At 36.6% G+C, this 22,717-nt stretch overlaps 1 protein-coding gene across 1 annotated transcript in view; it reads right to left on the bottom strand.

The window, feature by feature from the left end:
* The window catches only part of LOC128011248 (rap1 GTPase-activating protein 1-like), a 90,960-nt gene extending 76,785 nt beyond the window's left edge, over window positions 1–14,175 (bottom strand). The window contains exon 1 of the mRNA XM_052593442.1: window positions 13,935–14,175. The gene's annotated coding sequence lies outside the window, so the exon portion shown is untranslated. The remainder of the gene's footprint in view (window positions 1–13,934) is intronic.
* Window positions 14,176–22,717: the final 8,542 nt, after the last annotated feature.

Raw genomic sequence — 22,717 nt, 5'->3', positions numbered from 1 at the left:
ATGGAGATTTGCATATCGTTACAATATGCCTAATATATTACATGATATTTTCCAATATATTGCAATATATTTTTGTTTCATAAGGGCAGCATTATAAAGTATCCTTTTTTGCTAATACAAGTTATAATAGCCGTCATCTTACACATTAAGGGATCAATCAATCAATCACACGTTACAGTGTGCAACTCATATACAGTAATCAGTTTGCAGTAATCGAAATGAATTAAACTGGTAAACAGTGTCTGCTACAAATACAAACACAATTCAACAATTTATCAATGCAAATAACACTAAACATACTTTGTCCATCACTCATACAACGTCTTTATAATGAAAGCAATCAAGCAAAGTCTCCAGTCAGAATGGCTGATGCAAAACTAGAGCGCAATCCTCGTGATCAGTTTTACTATGTCCGTATCCTGGTAATTTGTGTAACTCTGAAAAAAGCAAACGTTGTGCTTTAAAACAAGCACAAAACAACTAAATCAATATTCCATCAACAAACAGCAAGTTAATCTTGCCGTTAAGCCAATTCCTGTTCAATCTAGAGGCTCAGATCTGCTAAAAGTAGTGTTTATAGCGTTTTATGTTACCCCTGCTATAGTTTATTCTCCAAACAGAGAAAATATCAGCAATCATCAACCAACAAATCAAAATGTTAGTTCCTGAAATAAATGTTAGGTTTCCTTTAGAAAACGACATTTTCACTAAATAAAATGACCTATTATGCCAAATAAGTTTTTCAGAGATTATATAAGGTTCAAAAAAGGTTAGATGAGTTAAAAAAAGAAGTCTTCCAATTATAAGCCAATTATGGTATGCTGAAAATCTGAATAAGCAATTAGCAAGTAACTGTGAATGTGTTTAAATCCCCTTTTATAACAAACAGCTACAATATTTCAACTAGCAACCTCTACAGCAGTTTTCTTATCAGACACTGATTTATAGAGCTCATTCCAGATGTTAAACATCTAGCAGACACAGGCAAGGTGCCATACAACATTTATCAAAGGAAGAGCAAGTGTTCTCAGAAAGCACCATAAATTACTGCAGTTCAGAGAAACCAATGTACTGTATGGCCTGGGAGGAACGATAATCATGTTAACCATAATCCTGCTGGACACTTGCATACAGTACGTCCATTTTTCTAAGTTAAAGTGCTAATGTCTGGGATTTATAAACTACATAATCACAAGAGTCATTTAAGGCTATAATATGTGTGTGCTGTTATTTCATTCAAAAGCGTTCCTACCAGGTTCCAGCCTACCACTTCAGGTCCCTCTGGAGAGATCCAGCAGCCAATTAGGAGAAACCCTGAGGCAGCTTTATGCATCTCATGCGGGATCCAGGGTGTCAGATCTGTTCCTGCTTAAAGCTCAACTCTGATGAAGAGCAAGCTACTGCAAACTCATACACCACCAAAAGCAGCAATATTCATCCAGCTGTTCTAACAGAGAGAATCTGAGGTCTTGTCTCTTAGATGAGCGTACAAACATGGCAGAGTGCTGAGTGGCAGACAAGCCTTTTATCTGATGACATGCTGAGCAGTCAAAAGGGACATGGCCAGGTTTCTTCTCATGGAAATATGCCAGCATATATATATATATATATATATATATATATATATATATATATATATATATATATATATATATATATATATATATATATATATATATATATACTCATAGTAAGATCAAAATTTGCTGTAAAGAACATGAAAGTATGGCTCCATCCTGCCTTGTCTCAATGGTTTAGGCTGGTGGTGGTGGTGTAATGGTGTGGGGTATATTTTCTTGGCACACTTTTGGCCCCTTGGAACCAAATGAGCATCGTTTAAATGCCACCGCCTACCTGAGTATTGTTGCTGACCATGTCCATCCATTTATGACTACAGTGTAACCATCTTCTGATGGCTACTTCCAGCAGGATAATGCACCATGTCACAAAGCTCAAATCATCTCAGACTGGTTTCTTGAACATGAGAATGAGTTCACTTCACTCGGATGGCCTCCACAGTCAACGGATCTCAATCCAATAGAGCAGCTTTGGGATGTGTTGGAACGGGAGATTTGCATCATGGATGTGCAGCCGACAAATCTGCAGCAACTCCGTGAAGCTATCATGTCAATATGTACAGTACCAAAATATATGAGGAATATTTCCAACACCAAAAATGAAAATTTGGTGTTCATCTGCTTACCCCCATCCAAGATGTGGGTGAAATTTGTTATTTCAGTAGAACACAAACTGAGATTTTTGGCTCAAACCATTGCAGTCTATCAGTCTTATATTATAAGTGGATGAGAATCATCTAAAACATACAATAACAATAAAAAAAGCTACAGGGTTTAATTTGGTTTTATTTGTCTAGGTTTTAAAAAAAAAATGTTTTAGCCATGATTCCCATGCACTTACATTATAAGACTGATAGCAAAGACTGCAAAGGTTTGATCTATATATATACTCACTGACACACACACATACACACATATTTTTTTTTTTTTTTTAATGGCCAAGGTCTTGGTAGCTAGTGGTAAAGTGATTACTTGGTAATGGCCAACACTGGAGACCTCCTATTGATTTATGTCATTGGAAATTTGAATCTCCATTGACCAGATTTCCCATTATGAATAGATACTATAAAACACCTTAAGTCTATTGTGCATACATATTTACTGAAAACAACATGAATACAAGGACCCCATCTGTGGAGGTCAAACTCAGAAATTGGACAAACGCCTCGGCTTGTTCTGTTCTGACACATCATTCCCACAAGTTTAGGGAACATTTACAATTGATCAACAGAATGTGAAAGATCTCAATCCCTCAAAGGCAGTCACAGTTCTGTGTTCATGTATTTTAACCTTAAAAGGTGATTTTTAAATTATGCTTTCTGGGATAATAGCTCAATCAAAAAAGTCCCAACAGAGATATGTGAACCAACCTTTGGCCTTTCACTTGAAGGTGTCACATAACTTTGTCTGTCATAAACATTATAATCATTTTTAGCAACCAATTCTTATCAACCTGACAGTGAGCGTGATATCACCAAGTACAACATGTTCCTGCATCAACATCCTTTTTGATCCTGGAGCAACATCCTAATCAACCAGTCAGAATCAGAAAATATCACTTTTAGGCTTACAATCATGGTTACGTGCTACACCCTTGTTAATCAACTATCATTTCCCACTGATTTTAAGAATACGTAAATCATGGGTAGGGTTATTCTAGGGGTAGGGATTGGGCTAAGTCTATATTTTTGGACAATAATGTTGATGCAAAATGACTGAGGGCGTTGCAGGAAAGGTTTTTGGTCCATCATGCGCTCCTACACCCATATATCAAGCAAAATAATTTCTGACAGGAAACTGAAGTGAAACTGAAAATAATTTTAGTACTGATCGATCATCGAACTGATTAAATATACGATATACGATATACAATATACAATATACAAAATACAATATATGATTTGACAACTTGCCATGTTAATGACTAATTTAATTTAAACACTGCTTCATAATGAATTAATTATTCATGCACTTAAAATAGTTTTGCCATTTATTTGCTCTTTGAACTATCATTTCTAAAAGAAAATGAGTGAAAAAAGAAAATTATCAGGCACACAAGGCAGGAAGTTTTGGCTTGAGTTAACTAACTTAATTTTACTTTATTTTCTTTACAATAAATTTAAGCTTCTGTAATTTTGTTTTCCTTTTAATTACATCACTGCTTGCTTTTAAGTCACCAAAAATGGTCTAAATGTCTAAATTCACTCATCAAATTCACTTTAACAGCTCCATTTATTTATTAACAATTTATTTACTACTTATCTATGCTAATAATTATCAGTATTTATGTTATGTTATATTTAAAAAAAAATTTGTCTAGGGCACCAACAGAGCCTGAGCCGGCCTTGGTCTGCACCTTGATCCACCGAACATACTGTATTAACCTCAACATGAATACAAGCACAGTGTGAAAACTGGGGAAGAAAAGAGTACATAAAACTGTTTTCCAATATTCAATTAAACCCATCACCAACATGTCTTTTAAGTCCATAATCCATATCAGAAACCCCACTGCTGTTGAAAATAACAGCACTGATCCTTTACTTTGAGGTTCACCAGGCTCCAAACCAGCAGATCTAACACAACCAGCCCCCCGGTGTTATCTTTCCCCTCTGGAGCCATATGAAATGGGGATAAAAAAGGTGTAAAATACAATCAGAACACAACAGATCACACTATGGGCCCTATTTTAACGATCTGAAACGCAAGTGTCAAAGCGCGAAGCGCAAGTAACTTTGTGGGCGGGTCTCGGCGCTGTTGCTATTTTCCCGGCGGGATAAATGGGTCTTGCGCCCGGCGCAAATCTAAAGTGGGTTGGTCTGAAGTAGCTTCATTATTCATAGGTGTGGTTTGGGCGTAACGTGAAATAAACCAATCAGAGCGTCATCCAACATTCCCTTTAAAAGCAGGTGCGCAAGTTCCATTATGGATTGCTATTATTATGGCGTATTTACCAGGCACACGCCAGGAGCGGTTCACAGCCAAGGAGACTGATGTTCTTGTAAGAGCAGTGAAAGACAGAGAAGTTGTGTTGTATGGGGATGGGAGAATAATTAGCCTGAATAATTTGTAAGCTAGATTTATGCCTATTTTTTCACATCTTCGTGGCACACCACAATGATTTCCGTCATCTCATGTGTTAATATTTTTTTAGTGTAACAATTTATGATTTGCAAAAATAACTGTTGCATCTGTGTAGATTACATGAGCAAAGTGTATGCGCGTTGTGCACGCTATACATTATGGTCAAGCATGCGCCCTTAAAATAGCATAATGAACAACGCGCAACGCGCCACTGACTTTAGACTATGGGCCCTATCTTGCACCCAGCGCAATTGACTTTGTACACCGACGCATGTGTCATTCCTATTTTGCACCCGCGCAAAGCGCGCTTTTCCCTCCACAGAAGCACGTCGCTAAACTAGTGAATGAACTTGCGCTCCCTGGGCGGTTCAGCGCAAAAAAGGAGGCGTGTTCCGGCGCAAACAATCCCTGGTGCTATTTTGCTGTTCCATTAAACAATTGCGCCACTGACCAGAAAAAACCTAGTCTAAAGTCAGTGGCGCGTTGCGCGTTGTTCATTATGCTATTTTAAGGGCGCATGCTTGACCATAATGTATAGCGTGCACAACGCGCATACACTTTGCTCATGTAATCTACACAGATGCAACAGTTATTTTTGCAAATCATAAATTGTTACACTAAAAAAAATATTAACACATGAGATGACGGAAATCATTGTGGTGTGCCACGAAGATGTGAAAAAAATAGGCATAAATCTAGCTTACAAATTATTCAGGCTAATTATTCTCCCATCCCCATACAACACAACTTCTCTGTCTTTCACTGCTCTTACAAGAACATCAGTCTTCTCGGCTGTGAACCGCTCCTGGCGTGCGCCTGGTAAATACGCCATAATAATAGCAATCCATAATGGAACTTGCGCACCTGCTTTTAAAGGGAATGTTGGATGACGCTCTGATTGGTTTATTTCACGTTACGCCCAAACCACACCTATGAATAATGAAGCTACTTCAGACCAACCCATTTTAGATTTGCGCCGGGCGCAAGACCCATTTATCCCGCCGGGAAAATAGCAACAGCGCCGAGACCCGCCCACAAACTTACTTGCGCTTCGCGCTTTGACACTTGCGTTTCAGATCGTTAAAATAGGGCCCTAGGTTTTTTCTGGTCAGTGGCGCAATTGTTTAACGGAACAGCAAAATAGCACCAGGGATTGTTTGCGCCGGAACACACCTCCTTTTTTGCGCTGAACCGCCCAGGGAGCGCAAGTTCATTCACTAGTTTAGCGACGTGCCTCTGTGGAGGGAAAAGCGCGATTTGCGCGGGTGCAAAATAGGAATGACACATGCGTTGGTGTACAAAGTCAATTGCGCTGGGTGCAAGATAGGGCCCTATGTGTCCTTATTATACACTGACAGTGTAACGGCTGCGAATCTTTTTTTTCCCCACCACAGGAATAGCCTACATTGTTTTTTAAATAGTGCTGTCAAATTATAAATCACGATTAATTGCATCCAAAATAAAAGTTTTGTTTACAAAATAAATGTTTGTGTACTGTGTATATATTTTTTTATTTTAAATTGTAATAATATTTCACAATAAAACAGTTGTTTGTGTATTTTTGATCAAATACATGCACTTTTAAACAGTTGAGCATATTTTGCTTTGTTTCCATAGTTATGGATGAAACAATTGAGAAATTCTGGTCGAAACTGCTAGGAATTTTATGTTGCTGCAATAATATTTTCATTCAAAAAAGAAAATGATGACCTACATGCAATACACAGCATTTCACTCCTTCAAATTCTCATCTTCAGACTTGAAAGAACTGCAGTTCACATGAGGTATGACATCAGACTACCGCTGATGAGCCACACTGTTTAAGATGCTGTGCTGCTGTTGAGGCCGGATCAGAATCACAGCTGAGCGCAACAGGCGGAGAAGCAGATGTGCTACACCATGTGATATCCACTTTCACCACAGAAACTAGTAACTAAAGATGCAGCCTCTATCTTATGTACCAAGAGTGTGGACATCTCAAATATGTGTCTGTCTTTTTCACTAAATCATATAAAGCTACAACTTATTTAGTTGTCCAAATTTAGCCATCTTTTCAACACAGGGTATTGTAACACACTATAACACACTAAAGACAGGGTCTTTACAACTAACTATCGATTCTGCTTCAATCTTCAGCCTATGAATATCCGAGGGACAAGCATTATGAGGAATATGTCAGAGATTAATTTCTAAATGGTAAGCAAACAGAAGAGCAGAGGGATGTAATCTACACGGACCCTGAGTGAAATTGAATTCTGTCACTGCTGAACTCTGAATAAAAAGAATTACTACTTATAACTAAATAAATTTCTGGACTGTGATGAATCATACCAAGGGGGAAAAGAGAAGAGTATATTGAAGTCATGCTAAGTAAGTCAAATTATGCCTTAGATGATTGACCATGGCAATTTCACAGCAATCTTATTCCTTCAAATATATATAAAAAAAATATATATATATTTTAAATATTTGTAGAAGTATTCAACATTTTCATGACATTTTAGATTTTTTTAATATTTTTTGACATTATATATGTAAAATGATATATTTGACAATTAAGTTATCACATAAGTATCAGACAATAAACCTACTTTGCAAAAAAATAATTTAAGAGTAATTAATTATTATATATCATGATTAACATATAATTACATATTTTATAAATTTGATAAACAACATTTTATTTATACATTTTGTTATTGTATTAATGTTATTATTTAACATGTTAATTTTTAAATAAGATGTTTTATATGTAAAACTGTATTTTTGATAATGAAGACATTCAGACATTCATGCAAATTAAAGCTGATTTGAACCCTTTTCTTAGTAAATTAAAGTACTTAATTTATGATCTTTACACAGTAATTGAACTAAACTAAATCAATTCTTTAGCTTTACAGCAGCACTGATCTCTGAACCACATTTGTCCTGTTTATCTCTACTTTGAAACACTCTGTATTTTATAAATAAAGGTGACTTGTCTTGACTACTCAACCTTTTTTCGTGTGACTTGTAGCAATCCTCAAGTCTAAAGCTTGAGCATAAGAGCAAAAGAAAGCAATACACTGCCCTTGATCCACATGCAGTCTCCAAATCCGTCTCACAGTACTCTGCTCCACACAACAGCTTGATGTGTGTATCTTTGTCTTAAGAGTATTTGTATGTAGATATAATGTACTATAGATTCAGTATCCACAAAGCAACATCCCTCAAGGGACAACAATAACAAATACAGAACTACTGACATGCACCATATAGACTTTACTTTTTAATATTCAGGCAAATGGAAAGCAACCCACAGACACTACAATTTTCCTTCATTCTTTCAGTTGAGATGGTTTTGGGAATGGAAAAAGACATATATAAGTGTGTGCCTTCTTCCCTATGAAATACCGCTGACATTGCAAGCAAAAGGGAGCTTCTGCTCTGTGTGTAGTGACAGAGATGAGAGGAATAGTGTAGCATCAAACAGAATAGCTCAGAAAGGACCAAGCACTCACCATGGGCTTAATATCTCCATGAAAGCAAAGAAATTCAGAAATCTTTAAAAAGATTACTTCAAAAAACTTGTTCAACAGAAGTAGTGTGCTTGTTGACTGACAGCTACAATAATCTCCTTTGCACTTATACTCAAAAAGTGTAAAAAAAAAAAAAAAAGAAAGTGTTTTAGCTATTACACTGCTACCTGATTTGAGTTCAAATAAATATTTTATTCAAAAATAGAAATATTCTGTCATCATTTACTCACCTTCATGTCATTCCAAACCCTGGAGCTTACCACGTTTAAAAAAGGATGCCAAAAAAAGTATCGCCTGTAAGTTTTATGTAAGAAACAGGGAAGGTTTATATCACTATCCACTGAAAATATGGACATTTGCTGCTGTCAAGATCATAAGAGTTATGCTCTTTTCAATGTTGGTCCAGTTCACATAAATTATTTATTCCCCATTGTGACTTATCAGGTTCTGGAGATGCTCCAGCCACAGTGGTTCTAAAGTAAACAGCTCACTGGAGAAGAAGATTAACAGTAACTAATTTACTTTTCAGCCTGTTCCTCATAGAAAGTCTGTTGATCATTTATGAGACTTGAAATATAGCACAGTACATTGCTTTTTCAATTCTTTTTTATTTTGGAGAAAGACAGCCCCAGTCCTCACTCAGTTTCAGCAACCAGGAGATTTATCAGAAAATTAACCTTTTGTATTCCGCATAAAAATAAGTTTTCCATAGGACAAAGATGAGTAATAATGACAAACAAAAAAAAAATGGTGCAACCCAATAGTAGGATGATGATAGACTATATTAAATAATATTTTATTGGTCCCTCTTTATACAAGGTGTATTTTCCTATGAACTATAGTATTGCTGCAACAACGCGTCGACGTCATCGATTACGTCGACTACAAAAATACATTGACGTGCGTGAAATGCGTAGACGCGTCACACTGTTTGTTTACATCTCGCGTATTGGCATACTTTGTTCCTGTCACAAAACCGATATGGTGGACCACGGCAGCACAACTGCGATGCACGCGCGAGCACCTCAGAGGAAAACATCTTGGCGCTCTCCGGTTACAGTTTAACTGGTTACCGTGTGATCTGGTGACCAACTTCCTGGTTCAAATCTGGTATTCTTGCGCTTGCGGCATTCTGAAAAGTTGAGAAGTTTTTAACTCGATGTGGTGCGGACGCGCCTGGAAAAAAGAGTGCGTCGCGACCGCGCTGCTTCCATTATGAGCATGCTTGCTTATCGCGCGCCTACATTGGAATTTACGTGATATGTGAACGGCCCCTTAAAAGACAGCACGCCGTGAGACAACAGTCACAAACCACCAAGCTACCCCGAATCAGCTCCAGATCTCTGGAAACCAAGCTAAACCATAGCAGAACCCTGACTACATTTTATGGTTTGTGATGCTAAAGAACATTTCATGACGTCTCAGACAACTGTAAATTTATGGCTACTGTGGTTTAATTATAAACTCTATCATAAACTCATATTTACCATAGTAAAATCATTTTCTTTGCCTCTTTATTATTTTATACTGTAAAAACTTCAACCACATTGGTTGAAAATGAATAAAGGTTGAAATATTATATTAGAAGTTGTAAGTTACTTATATTTTTTTTTTGTAAAGTTCTCCAAAGGATTCATTAACTAATAAAAAAAGAACATTAAATTAATTATTTATTGTAATAAAAATAATCGTTAGATTAGTCGACTAATCGAAAAAATAATCGTTAGATTAGTCGACAGAAAAAATAATCGTTAGTTGCAGCTCTAAACTATAGGATACTTGCATCTAAAATTCATCAGTGGTGGACAGTAACGGAGTAGCTTTACTTCGTTACTGTACTTAAGTACATTTTTCAAGTATCTGTACTTTACTGGAGTAGTTTTATTTTGATTAACTTTTACTTTTACTTAACTACATTCCAAAGCATAAAATCGTACTTTTTACTTCACTACATTTCATAAAACATATCGTTACTCCCTATCACGTGCTCCGACACGCAGAAGCGGTGTCTGATTCATCATGAACGAACTGAGTCTTTTCAAAATAAACTTTTAAATCGGACCGCGAATCGCACCAAACGATTCGTTTACGAATTAGAATGATCCGATTGCAGCTGTTCTGGAGTCGACCACTCACTGATTCAAATGAGCCGTTTAGTTCGAGTCAGTAAGAACCGGGAGATCTTGTGAGCGCGCGTGCGTCTGATGTTGCTAAAAGTAAGTTATTAATGTCGAAATTTAGGATTAATTATTGTAACTGAAAATCATATTTAGGTCAAAATTGTCAGTTGTTTGGGAACTAAACCCGCTGTAAAGAGTGATCTGTTTAAGCCCACTGAAATGCTCGAGTGCAGACGATGCAGACACATCAATCAGCGTCTCTGTGTTTTAGGTAAAAAAAAAAAAAACACATTAAACTAACACAGATTACATAAAATAACTCGTGCATGTTCAAATTCCCCGCTGCCGTAATATTAACAGTTTTATTAAAATGCTACCATGTCCTATGTGACGTCTGTTTTTATATTGTTTATCAACAGTAACATTATACATATGTATATTCTTTGGATTAACTAGACAAGTAGACAGACATGAATGTTTATTCATAACCGTACTGAAAATAAGTAAATATTGTTTGCTGATGCTAACTGTCTACCTAACAAGCTTGCTGGTGCTAACTTAAGGTAATTTTTTATGAATAATGTCCAAATATTTTTATTCAACCACCTATATTTTAAATTTATATATAGTTTACATCTAGGGACAAAAGAAAGGATGTGATGTTCAGAACATGGTAACTACAGTAATTATCAAAGAGGGGAAGAGATGCACCCCGTTTGGCCAGGGGTGTTTTTACACCACAGACAAGATTTGAGAAGGAAAAAATCATTATGAAAATATAATTATATTTTCCTTAAAATGTTCTTCCTAACTTCAGGCCTTATTATCATGTCATATATTACTGTGATGTTCTGTAAAACAACAAACTTTAAAATACTTTGTTCTTACTGGTGAAAATCAGATGGTCATCTCTGTTTTCTCTCAGGTACATCACAGTGTAAGCTTCACAGTGAATATTACTCTCGTCAATGAAGTCCATATCAACAACAAAAATATATCTTGACTCCATATAGTGGTTATTTTGGAAAAAATCCCTGGGCCCGTATTCATGAAGAATCTTACTGCAAAAAGTAGCTCCTAGTGACAAAATTCTAAGAAAATTCTTAGAAATGTGGGCGTTTACTCTTAAAATTAAAGAAAGAAATCCTAATAAAGAAAAAAGTAATTCAGAAAGCATCTTAACCCTTAAAAGAGGTCTTAAGGTCAAACTTGTTAGGAGCACAGACGAGGACTTTTAAGAGGCTTAAGAGTTTCTTTAGCAGAGGAGAAGAAGAAGAAATGTGTTGCAGACAATGGATGACAGTAAGTTAATAAGACGGTATAGATTATATAATAATTTATAATTTAATATATAAATTAAAGTAATCACTACATTACGATATTAAAATGCAACAATAAAATGCAACAATGCAATAGTGATGATTTGGGTCTGTCACAACCTTCTGTAAGCAGAGTGATCACACAAACAATTACAGCACTTTCAGAACATCTTATTGTGTCGCAGTTCATTTAGTTTCCACTGGACATTCCCACCTTGCAGGCTCAAATAACTGCATTTATGAATATAGCAGGCTTATAGGTGCACACAGGCAGGGAGAATGAACCGGTAAAGACTGTTCCTCTGTCCAGTTTGGCTTTCTCGCCATTCTTGGTTTTGATTCCATGTTTGATACATTAAAACCAACATTCGAACCGCTACTTAAATAGGACAGCAATCACTGTAATTAGAAAGAGTGGAACAATTTTTATCATTCTAAGCCAATCAAATACCTTATAGGAAATTACAAGCATGGTAAATAAAAAAAGGATTTATATACACACTTATAATGTGTGTGTGTTTGTGTGTGTGTGTGTGCGTGTGTGTGTGTGTGTGTGTGTGTGTGTGTATGTGAGAGAACAGTCAAATAGGAAAAATTATGCATGTAAATTCAAAGTGAGAATTAGAATAGAGCCTATACTTAAAATCACTCTTTTTTTCCTTCTTGGACAACCAACCAATCACAGTCTTCAAAAGATTGTGTCATACATAGCAACGGGGTCAACCCCGCCTCCTCACTAAGATGAAAGTTTTTGTCTTTTCCTTACTCAGAGTTGCTCTCAGATCGGTCCCGAATCGCTTTTAAGCTAAGACTCCTACGTAAAAGTTTTTAAGCTAAATTAAGAGTTTTCTGAGAGGATTCTTAGAATCTTTATGAATACGGGCACAGGTATTTTGAGCAGTAGGATTATTTAAAAAAAATATGTGCTAGTATAAAACTTAAGTAGCCTATATAAAATTTCAAACATCTATCTTTCAGTACTTTTTTACTTAAGTACATAAAAAATTGAGTACTTTTGTACTTTCACTTGAGTAAAATTGAAAAGGGAGTACTTTTACTTTTACTGGAGTAATATTTTACTATACGTATCTGTACTTTTACTCAAGTACTTGATTTGTGTACTTCGTCCACCACTGAAATTCATTGCTCCCTTTCAGTCGGTCACACTCAATGTCATGTTGGTAATGACCGACGAATTTGGATATCACTTAGAGACAGCAATCCACTTTGAGTTTAAACTAAACCAGCCAATGCAAGTGCGCTGAACAAGTTCAGCTCACTCTTTGAGAGTAGAACATCACCTATGAAGTGCCACTATGCATATCCCACAACATTAGGCAAAAAAAAAAAAAAAAAAAAAACATTCAGAACAGGCACGAACAATAATGTGACAACTTTATCATCACATGCCAATGTGCACTGGCTCGTTTAGTTTACACTCAAAGTGGATCTAACCAAGATCCCAATTCGTCGGCCATTACTGACGTGACGTCTTCGTTCCCTCCTTCAGGGGACGAGGGTTTCATACATAACTGAGAAGTTGTTGAATTACTGAGTTCATGCTGTATTGGAGAAAACACCTTAGCTAATACTGAGGTGGAATTAAAGTTAAGGTTAGTTTTGTGGGAGGGTTAAGGTGTAGGGTCTACAGTGTAATTATTAATTAGACATAATAACATGAACGTAGGCTATAGTTTTAAAATAAGTAAAACGTAAAAACATACATGCACACAAAAAGTGAATTTTATCAACTTATTTAAGTATTACTAGCCTAAATACCACACTTAATATAAACCACTCAGAAATAGTGTAGGTTGTTTGAGAAACACTGCACGAGTCAACAAACGGCACAAGCATCTGAAATTCAGTGTTTATGTCATGCGTTCAAAATGAGACAATAATCACATTAAACCTACTGTAGCCTTAGGTATAGTCAACCCTCCTAACCCAAATTCATCTGCCATACCCTTTCATACATCCGCAATATTCCTATAAAACTGTCTGCGCACTCGAATTTAGACTCTCTCAAAACTAAAACAGCATTTTGGGCGCGTTTTCAAATCAGTAAACGCATCGGAAATCATTTAAAATATACACAGTCTATGTTAGCAGCTTACTATTTTAAACAGTATCATACGAACCAAACTATAGCGCGAATAGGCTATACGAAACGGAGGAATTCGTTATTATGTATTTCATCTTACAGATAAGCGCAAAACGAATCCAGTGCTCTTGCGTAAGCTGTAGTCCTCTGCCTTATTTTTTTCCATATCTCACGTCACATTACAGTAAAGCATAAAAAGCATGTCGGCTTACCTTGTTCTGTTTACTTTGGTTTACTTCTCGTTGTCACCAATGTGAAGTCCGGTGATGTGGGCGCACTCAGTTAACTAACGTTACAATGTGCGTTTAAACTGTAAGAACACAAGCAAGGTATGCCACACAGCGATGAACTGAATAAAACAGAGCTCTCCTTTTCCTCTCAGTACAACTGCAGGCTACTCCTCCTCAGATCGACGCCGAGGAGTCGGAGATATCTACACATGACAGCCTTGATCCTACTGAAACTGTTGAATATACTTAAAGAGAGAGCAACACTGCATGGAGACATCTGTAACTGCAGTGACATAGTAACTGCTTACTAAGGAATATGTGCAGTTGTATTCAGACGATGATTAATAAAGTAAGTGAAATATATATATATATATATATATATATATATATATATATATATATATATATATATATATATATATATATATTTCACTTACTTTATTAATATACTTGTGTATTGTATATCTATGTGTGTGTGTGTGTTTATATATATATATATATATATATATATATATATATATATATATATATATATATATATATATATATATATATATATATATAAGAAAGGCTATAGTCTGGATTCCTGGTGACAATTGCATCAATTTTACATGTAATTTAACTCGCTTCAGTCCACCATCTGACTATTTTGCATTATGACAGCCCACATCCATTTTAATAACCCTCTTACAATTTTCCATGAAGGACCTGCATTCTGCAAAACAGCATAAAGTGGACAAGGTCAGAAACCCGTTCAAAACAAATTATACTCACAGATCAAATGTCTGAACTGCTGTGATGTGTAAGCGCTGTGCTTGAGATTTTGGACACTGGGATTCAACCCTAGAGACGATCTACTAACTGTGTTTTTATGAAGCCATTGGTTGTAAACATCAGGATGCATACAGGGTTTTGTTTTAGGGTGAATTTCAAGAAGTGCGAAAATGCAATGCTTGGTATTAGTGGATCTGTAAACAATAAATGATTTCCGTATCAACGGCGTCTCCGTCACTGTGGGTTAAAAGAAAAAAGTACGATTATGGAGTCAATTGAACGGCTTATATATAGGCAAATAATTTACGTTTTGCAAAAGAAAATAAAGTTTTGCAAACGAAAATTAAAGTATTGAGGAAAATTTATTAGCTTTTTGCAAACAAAAATTAAGAATTTGCAAAACATAAATGAAACAGCATGAAAGCAATGATTTTACAATACATATTTTCCATGGTCATATCTATTAAAGGGGGGGGTGAAATGCTATTTCATGCATACTGAGTTTTTTACACTGTTAAAAGAGTTGGATTCCCATGCTAAACATGGACAAAGTTTCAAAAATTAAGTTGTACGTTTGAAGGAGTATTTTTGTTCCCAAAATACTCCTTCCGGTTTGTCTCAAGTTTTGTAAAGTTTTTTCCGAGTATGGGTCTGTGTGACGTTAGATGGAGCGGAATTTCCTTATATGGGTCCTAATGACACTTCTGCCGGAAGAGCACGTGCTCCCATAGAGTAGAGCACTGACATTCACTGATCAGAGCGATTCACTGATCAGAGCGAGAGCGTCGCGAAAAGTCACAGAAGAAGTGTGTTTTTGGTTGCCAGGGCAAGACAACCCTGCACAGATTACCAAAAAAAAAAACAGCATTAAGGGACCAGTGGATGGAGTTTATTTTTACAGAGCATCAACGGAGTTGTGCAAGTGTTTTTGTTTGTTCCCTGCATTTCGAAGATGCTTGTTCACAAGGCCCAGTTTGACGACGGATTTGCGTATCGTTTATTTCTTAAGGATGATGCAATCCCAAGGAAAAAGGGTCACGATCGTGTGTTGGAACCGCAGGCGGTGAGTAAAACTGCTTCAAATATCTCTGCCTCCTTGTTAGTGCGTCCCCTCCCATGCCGGAGACCAGGGTTCGAGCACCGCTCGGAGCGAGTCGTTGCTGCTGCTGCTTTCGTTCAGTTTCAGCCTCTGGATCTGATTCTGGATCATAAATAAACGGCTGAATCTGACTGTAAGCCATGGTTTGTTTGGGATAATGGGTTTTCCCTCATGGTAATGTCACAGCTTCCACATTCTCTCAACGCAAAAGCCTATTCGCGCTCGTGATTCTTTAGCTCCGCCCACACGTCACGCCTCCAGCTGGTCGTGTTTTTCCGGGAAAAATCGGTACAGACTATCTTTCTCTTATGAATATAATAAAACTAAAGACTTTTTGGATTTATGAAGGATGCAGTACTACTCTATATGTACTCAAGATTAACAGGATATTGAGTGAAAACGAGCATTTTACCCCCCCTTTAATTTATTTGCAACGCTGCTTTAATTTTGCGTGTCAGTCTAGTTTGAGCTTGCACTTCACTTTTCTGCACGTCTCTCTTTGTGGAGTCAATGGACAGGGCTGTGTACAACATGCCTCCCTGGAAGTGACGTCATTGGCCCGAAAATATGAAGAAGAATTATAAAGGACTATGCATATGCAGCCTACAAGATTTACATTACTGTATTAACAGAATTGAATTGATTGTGATGAACAGTAATAGTAAATAAATAGAAGCATAACTGCAGCAAACTATATTACACTGAATATTAAAACAGTGAATATTACACAGAATGTGAAGTATTACATTGCACTACAGTACAGGGTCCAGTTTAATAACAAAGGGTCCATGTGTCAGACACTTCACTATCTTGAGGCAACGAGTTAGTACCTTGAGGCCACGAGATAGTATCTTGAGGCCACGAGATAGTATCTTGAGGCCACGAGTTAGTATCTTGAGGCCACGAGATAGTATCTTGAGGCCACGAGTTAGTATCTTGAGGCCACGAGATAGTATCTTGAGGCCACGAGTTAGTATCTTGAGGCCACGAGATAGTATCTTGAGGCCACGAGATAGTATCTTGAGGCCACGAGATAGTATCTTGAGGCCACGAGTTAGTATCTTGAGGCCACGAGATAGTATCTTGAGGCCACGAGTTAGTATCTTGAAGCCACGAGTTAGTATCTTGAGGCCAAGAGATAGTATCTTGAGGCCACGAGTTAGTATCTTGAGGCCACGAGTTAGTATCTTGAGGCCACGAGATAGTATCTTGAGGCCACGATTTAGTATCTTGAGGCCACGAGATAGTATCTTGAGGCCACGAGATAGTATCTTGAGGCCACGAGTTAGTATCTTGAGGCCACGAGATAGTATCTTGAGGCCACAAGTTAGTATCTTGAAGCCACGAGTTAGTATCTTGAGGCCACGAGTTAGTATCTTGAGGCCACGAGATAGTATCTTGAGGCCACGAGTTAGTATCTTGAAGCCACGAGTTAGTATCTTGAGGCCACGAGTTAGTATCTTGAGGCCACGAGATAGTATCTTGAGGCCACGAGTTAGTATCTTGAGGCCACGAGTTAGTATCTTGAGGCCACGAGATAGTATCTTGAGGCCACAAGTTAGTATCTTGAGGCCACGAGATAGTATCTTGAGGCCACGATTTAGTATCTTGAGGCCATGAGATAGTATCTTGAGGCCACGATTTAGTATCTTGAGGCCACGAGATAGTATCTTGAGGCCACGATTTAGTATCTTGAGGCCATGAGATAGTATCTTGAGGCCACGATTTAGTATCTTGAGGCCACGAGCTAGTATCCACAATTTTTTTTTTTGACAAAGTGGGACCAGAGGGGCTTTTTGGGGGGGGGGGAGACCAGATTTATTTTTTTTATTTTTTTCAAGCCTGTCTCCATTTTTATCCATGAATATAAAACTGCATCCTTGATTGCTCTTTTCATTTTAAAATCCTCACGTATGTTATTATAAAATTTCCAGAACCAAGCTGCAACCACATGACATCACCAGTGCCGCTGACATTTCAAATGTCAAGGGGATGCATCTTTTGCAGTTTTGAGGCAATTGCTGAGCTGGAGAAATGACCCACTAAACCCCTAATTAACTCTGACATTTTGTTTAATGATCAGTGGTACAAAAAAAAGGTGAAGACTTAATTCTGAATGCTATAAGACTTAAGGTAAGGATTGAGACATTAAACATTTCCTAGATATGATTTCCCTTTCCAGGAAAATGGCAGCATTCTGTGATTTGACAGCAACTTTCTCCACAGTATCCTGTAACTGTAAAAATGAGCAACTAATTTATTTATAAGTTTCATGGCTGTCAATAGTCTTGACAAGGGATTGAGAAGAAGTTAGGTAAAGTTTAAAAGATACATACATTTCTCCAAGGAAAAATTAATGTGCACACTGCATAATCAAAAGTAGGGGAGCAGTTACTTCATATTTTTGCAGAAAGATTTGTTTTCCTTTCACAGCCTTGTAATTTTGTCTTGCCATATTTGCTAAATCATGTCTTCATTCTTCCACACAGTCATGCCCACATATTTTGCAATCAAAGTTGTGGATGGTTTGGTTTATCACATAATTGTCCCAGAGCTGAATCATACAGCACCCATTGAATGATCACTGTTGTTTTGAGCCTGTAAGTTGCTAATTTGCATTGCAAGGTTCTCTTAAAACTATTGCTGTTCCATGGCAGTAGTTGACCTGAAAAAGAAAGCTATCGGCCTGAAATTGCACATTTTCTAGTAGATACTACAGTAAATTTGGATTGAAACCTACTTCACAACTGTTAAACAAGTATGTTCCACATTAAATAGTACGAATATGGATAGTATGAACATGTTACATCTTATACTCTATACTATACTTTTTGAATACTGTAACTTCAGACATACCACTTTTTTGGTGCAGGCCTACTGTTTTTCACATACTATATGTTAAAGAAAAATGTTGGATGTGCCCTTAGTTCGTAGGACTAAGAATGTGAACAAAGCAGAATGTCCAAATTCACAGTATTCATAAACCAGAAGGCAAAAAGTCCCCAGATGATTTACTATTTCCAGCAATATTCAGAATCTGAAGATTTTTTGCACTTAAAAATGATCTTATAATACCATTACGGTTAAATAACTGATGTCACATGGACTATTTTAACAACGTCCTTACTAACTTTCTGGGCCTTGCATGGTTCGAAAGCTCACAGATTTAAAAAATATATGAAGTTATGTTCCGAAGATGAACGAAGGTCTTATGGGTTTGGAACAACATGAGATTGAGTAAAGTCCCTGTTTTTTAGTAAGTATCTTAATGGTAAAAAGGACTGTGCTTATAAGAATTTTTTATTATTATTAGTTGATCAAAATATTACCTTAAGTTTGTGCTTCCATAATTGTTCTTTACTACATTTTCATGGTATCTCCCATCTGCTAATAGACTCTAATGCCTTTTAGTTGCTCACTAGCATGATGTATTCACTCTCCTTCCGCCAGCTGTAGATCACATGTATGATATGACTACACATGCATTCTATATCATAATTTTTTCTGATTTCTTTACTGTCATTTGAGCCTGTAAGCAGTGCATTTTTCCCCTGCGGCACTCTCAACTGTCCATGCATGTACAGCATATCACAAATTAAAATAATAGGATGGTTGTCCTTTTGAAATGTACAACTGTATCCATAGACACACAGGCTCCTGTCAAATACATTGCACAGACCTTGTCCTGAGGCATGTGATCATGCTGGTTACAGTGCAGTGCTGAATCGAGGTGAGAGTGGGAGCTTGCATGGTTTTCTGTGTTATATTAAAATTCTGGGTATTATCATTATGTTACAGATTAAATTGACCATAATACAATTCTCCAAAAATCACACTATTGAAGTTTAAAAAACCTTTAACATGAATGTTTCTCACACATTACAATGAAAACATGTTTTTCTATTTAAATATTCATGACAGTATTTTAAATATGTTTCCCCTTTTCATTGTTTTGTGTCTGTGTTTTGTGTTCTCCTGAAGCTCAAAAAGCATGCAACATTAGTATCATAGGTTTGATCTCCAGAAAAAAAAACATGCATAAACTGATACTAACGTATGCCTTCAACAAAGCATGCATTTTGCATTTCTTCAAATAAAATTTTTTTTTATTTAATTTTTTTATTTAGCAGACACTTTTATCCAAAGCAATCAAACTCACAACCTTTTGCATTGCTAACACAATACATTACGACTGAGAAACAGTATATTCCATACCTGTAAGCCTTCTTCTGCAGAACAGATATTTTGAACAATGTTTTTATCAAAGTCAAAGAGGTTTAAAGCAACATTATATGGACAAAAGAAACTGAGACAATATTTTTCTTTTGTGTTGCACAGAAGAAATAAAGCCATAAGGTTGTGAAAAAACATGAGGGTGAAAAAAAAGAAGATTTTTTTCTTTTACTTTGTAATCATAAGATGCATCACTGAACTAAAATCCATTTGGCTCTGAAATCTGGGGGGCCATGTGGGAGACACGCTTCTGCATTCAACCAATACAACAGTTCCACTCCCCCCACAGCAGTAGACGGGCTTGTACACTGAAAGTCATTGATTTTTTTCATGTGTTTATCTCAATGCTAATCCCTCCACATCAGCCCTGGCTGACTCTCTGACGTCCACAACACACATCAAAGACGGCCCCTAAGCGCTTTTCAGCCCACAACAGAGAACAACCAAACCTTCTAAAACATGGGCCCTCTTCCAGTTTCTTCACCCCGGTCCTACGGCTCAGTATTTGAAGAGAGAAAGTTAATCACACCTTTCATGCCCTGAACCAGTCTTATACATAGTCATTATCTTTGCCTTAATGAAATTCAGAGCTTCTTTCCTCGTTAGAGCCGCAGAGAAGCAGAGGAGTATTGGACAATAATGTCAAAGCTCTTTGTTGCATGGCAGGGACTGGAGGACGTGATACAAATTGCTCTCATAATTGTTACTATCCAGAGAGTTGGAAAGTCACCTTGTTTTTCTTTTTTTTTTAACCGTACCCTGTAATTATCTGGAAATAATAACAGGGCCATCAGTGTCAACGCTGTGTTCCTGAACAATTACAACTGTGCGAGGGCAACAAATCTGACTTTATTTGGCTCTGTATGCATGAATAAAGAACTGAGGAGTTTTTCTGCATTTACTGCAGCAAACATTCCTACTCTCTAAACTTTAGACATCATTCATCCTCAACTCAGATCTCTCTGGATGGAAGCAGTCCAAGACAGACTGGCCTATTTTAATATATATTTGATGGGAAAAGCACTTTCACTATGAATTGTTGATGCTAGAAGTGAACTAGTGAGTTCATTTTCACCACAACTGGTGCAAAAAGTGCTAACAAGATCATTAGTGATTAAATAGCTCATGTACAGTAGCTGATGTATAATATATTTGGGATTTAGTATATTATCCTGTTTTGTTTCTTTTCCTTACTCTGTTTGTCCTTTTACATTATTTCCATCCATTTTATAATTTTATAAATACAATTATATATATATAATGAGCAACATTAGCACATATATCTATCTCCTTTGCTTCTTCTGTGTTTCTCCACTGTCTCTTTGTGTCATTTCAGTTATTTATGCACATTTGACATTTCTGGATTCCTGCAATGCTCAATATGCTGTTCTGCAGAGCTTTTGTTGTTACAGGGTGAAATCATAGAGAATAAATTCACACAGTGAATGAGATGAACAGCTGGATAGACAATGATTACATAAAAAAAAGCAAATGAGCATGAACTCCTTGAGCTGAAATTCAGAGCGGGAAGCACACTCTGTTCTTGCTGTTTCATAAATATTGAAAACGCCATGAAATATTTAAATGAGCAACCACATACGTGCACTCACACACACAAAAAATAAATATCTGGAATCTGACATTGGTTTCCATATAAAGAATAACTGAAAAGGCATCCAGTCGAGAGAAAGTGTGCCCCACCAGCTCTGTGAAGATGCAACGTCTCTTCATATGCAAATAAAGCTCTCAGAGTAAAATGATCAAAGTTATCTACAGCAAAGATAGCTGCTTGTCATGGCTCCAGTTTGATTTTAACAACTTGGTGCTATTTCAGAATAAATGACACTTTCTGAGAGATTGTATAGAGCAACCACAATACTCCACTGATCTGTTTCAAGTCAGTCACTGTGCCTTTAAACAAGCTATTTTTAATCTTATTTGACTTTTTAAACAATTTTGTATTTGTATTTCAGTTTTGTATTAAAATTTTAATGGTACCACCAATATATCAAAACACTCAAATCTTCAGTCAAAAATATTAATTAAAAACCTTTATGATTTGTTTTTTCATAATTCCAAATGATGATTAGTTTGATAATCCAAATGATCATCTTGATACAAATGTCATATGAAGATTAGTAGATGGCATATGAGTGCTGAATGTCTGAATTGGTTTCTGGGAATTTCACATGACTGAAGGATATTTTGTAGAAAAGCACTTACACACACACACAAAAGCCCTTTAATGTCCACATTCAGATCACTAGTCAGCGGCCTAGCACTTAAATCCAGCATTAAATCTCTAACAAACATAGCAACATACTAATATTATGAGAAAAAAAAATGTTTGTCATGGCTTGTTTTTCCACAATCTGTTTATGTAACTGTTAAGACATAATACACTGGATGATACCAAAGAGCTATGAATAATTAATCCACAAAAAAAATCATACATTCAAAAAAATAAATAATACATAAAACTACACATTGAAGCAAAAAAACTCAGAAAATGCTGCAATATAAACCACAATGCAATTCACGATTCAGGCTCCATGTTCTCTCTTAGGTTTTATGGTCTGTGCATCATAGCATAGATCAATGTGAAGAGGCCTATAGAGCATGAAAAGATCAGGCTCTCATTAAAACTAGGACGATGTCT

The sequence above is a fragment of the Carassius gibelio genome, chromosome B23, assembly GCF_023724105.1.
Source record: "Carassius gibelio isolate Cgi1373 ecotype wild population from Czech Republic chromosome B23, carGib1.2-hapl.c, whole genome shotgun sequence".
NCBI lineage: Eukaryota > Metazoa > Chordata > Actinopteri > Cypriniformes > Cyprinidae > Carassius > Carassius gibelio.
This window is presented reverse-complemented; position numbering and strand designations above follow the sequence as displayed.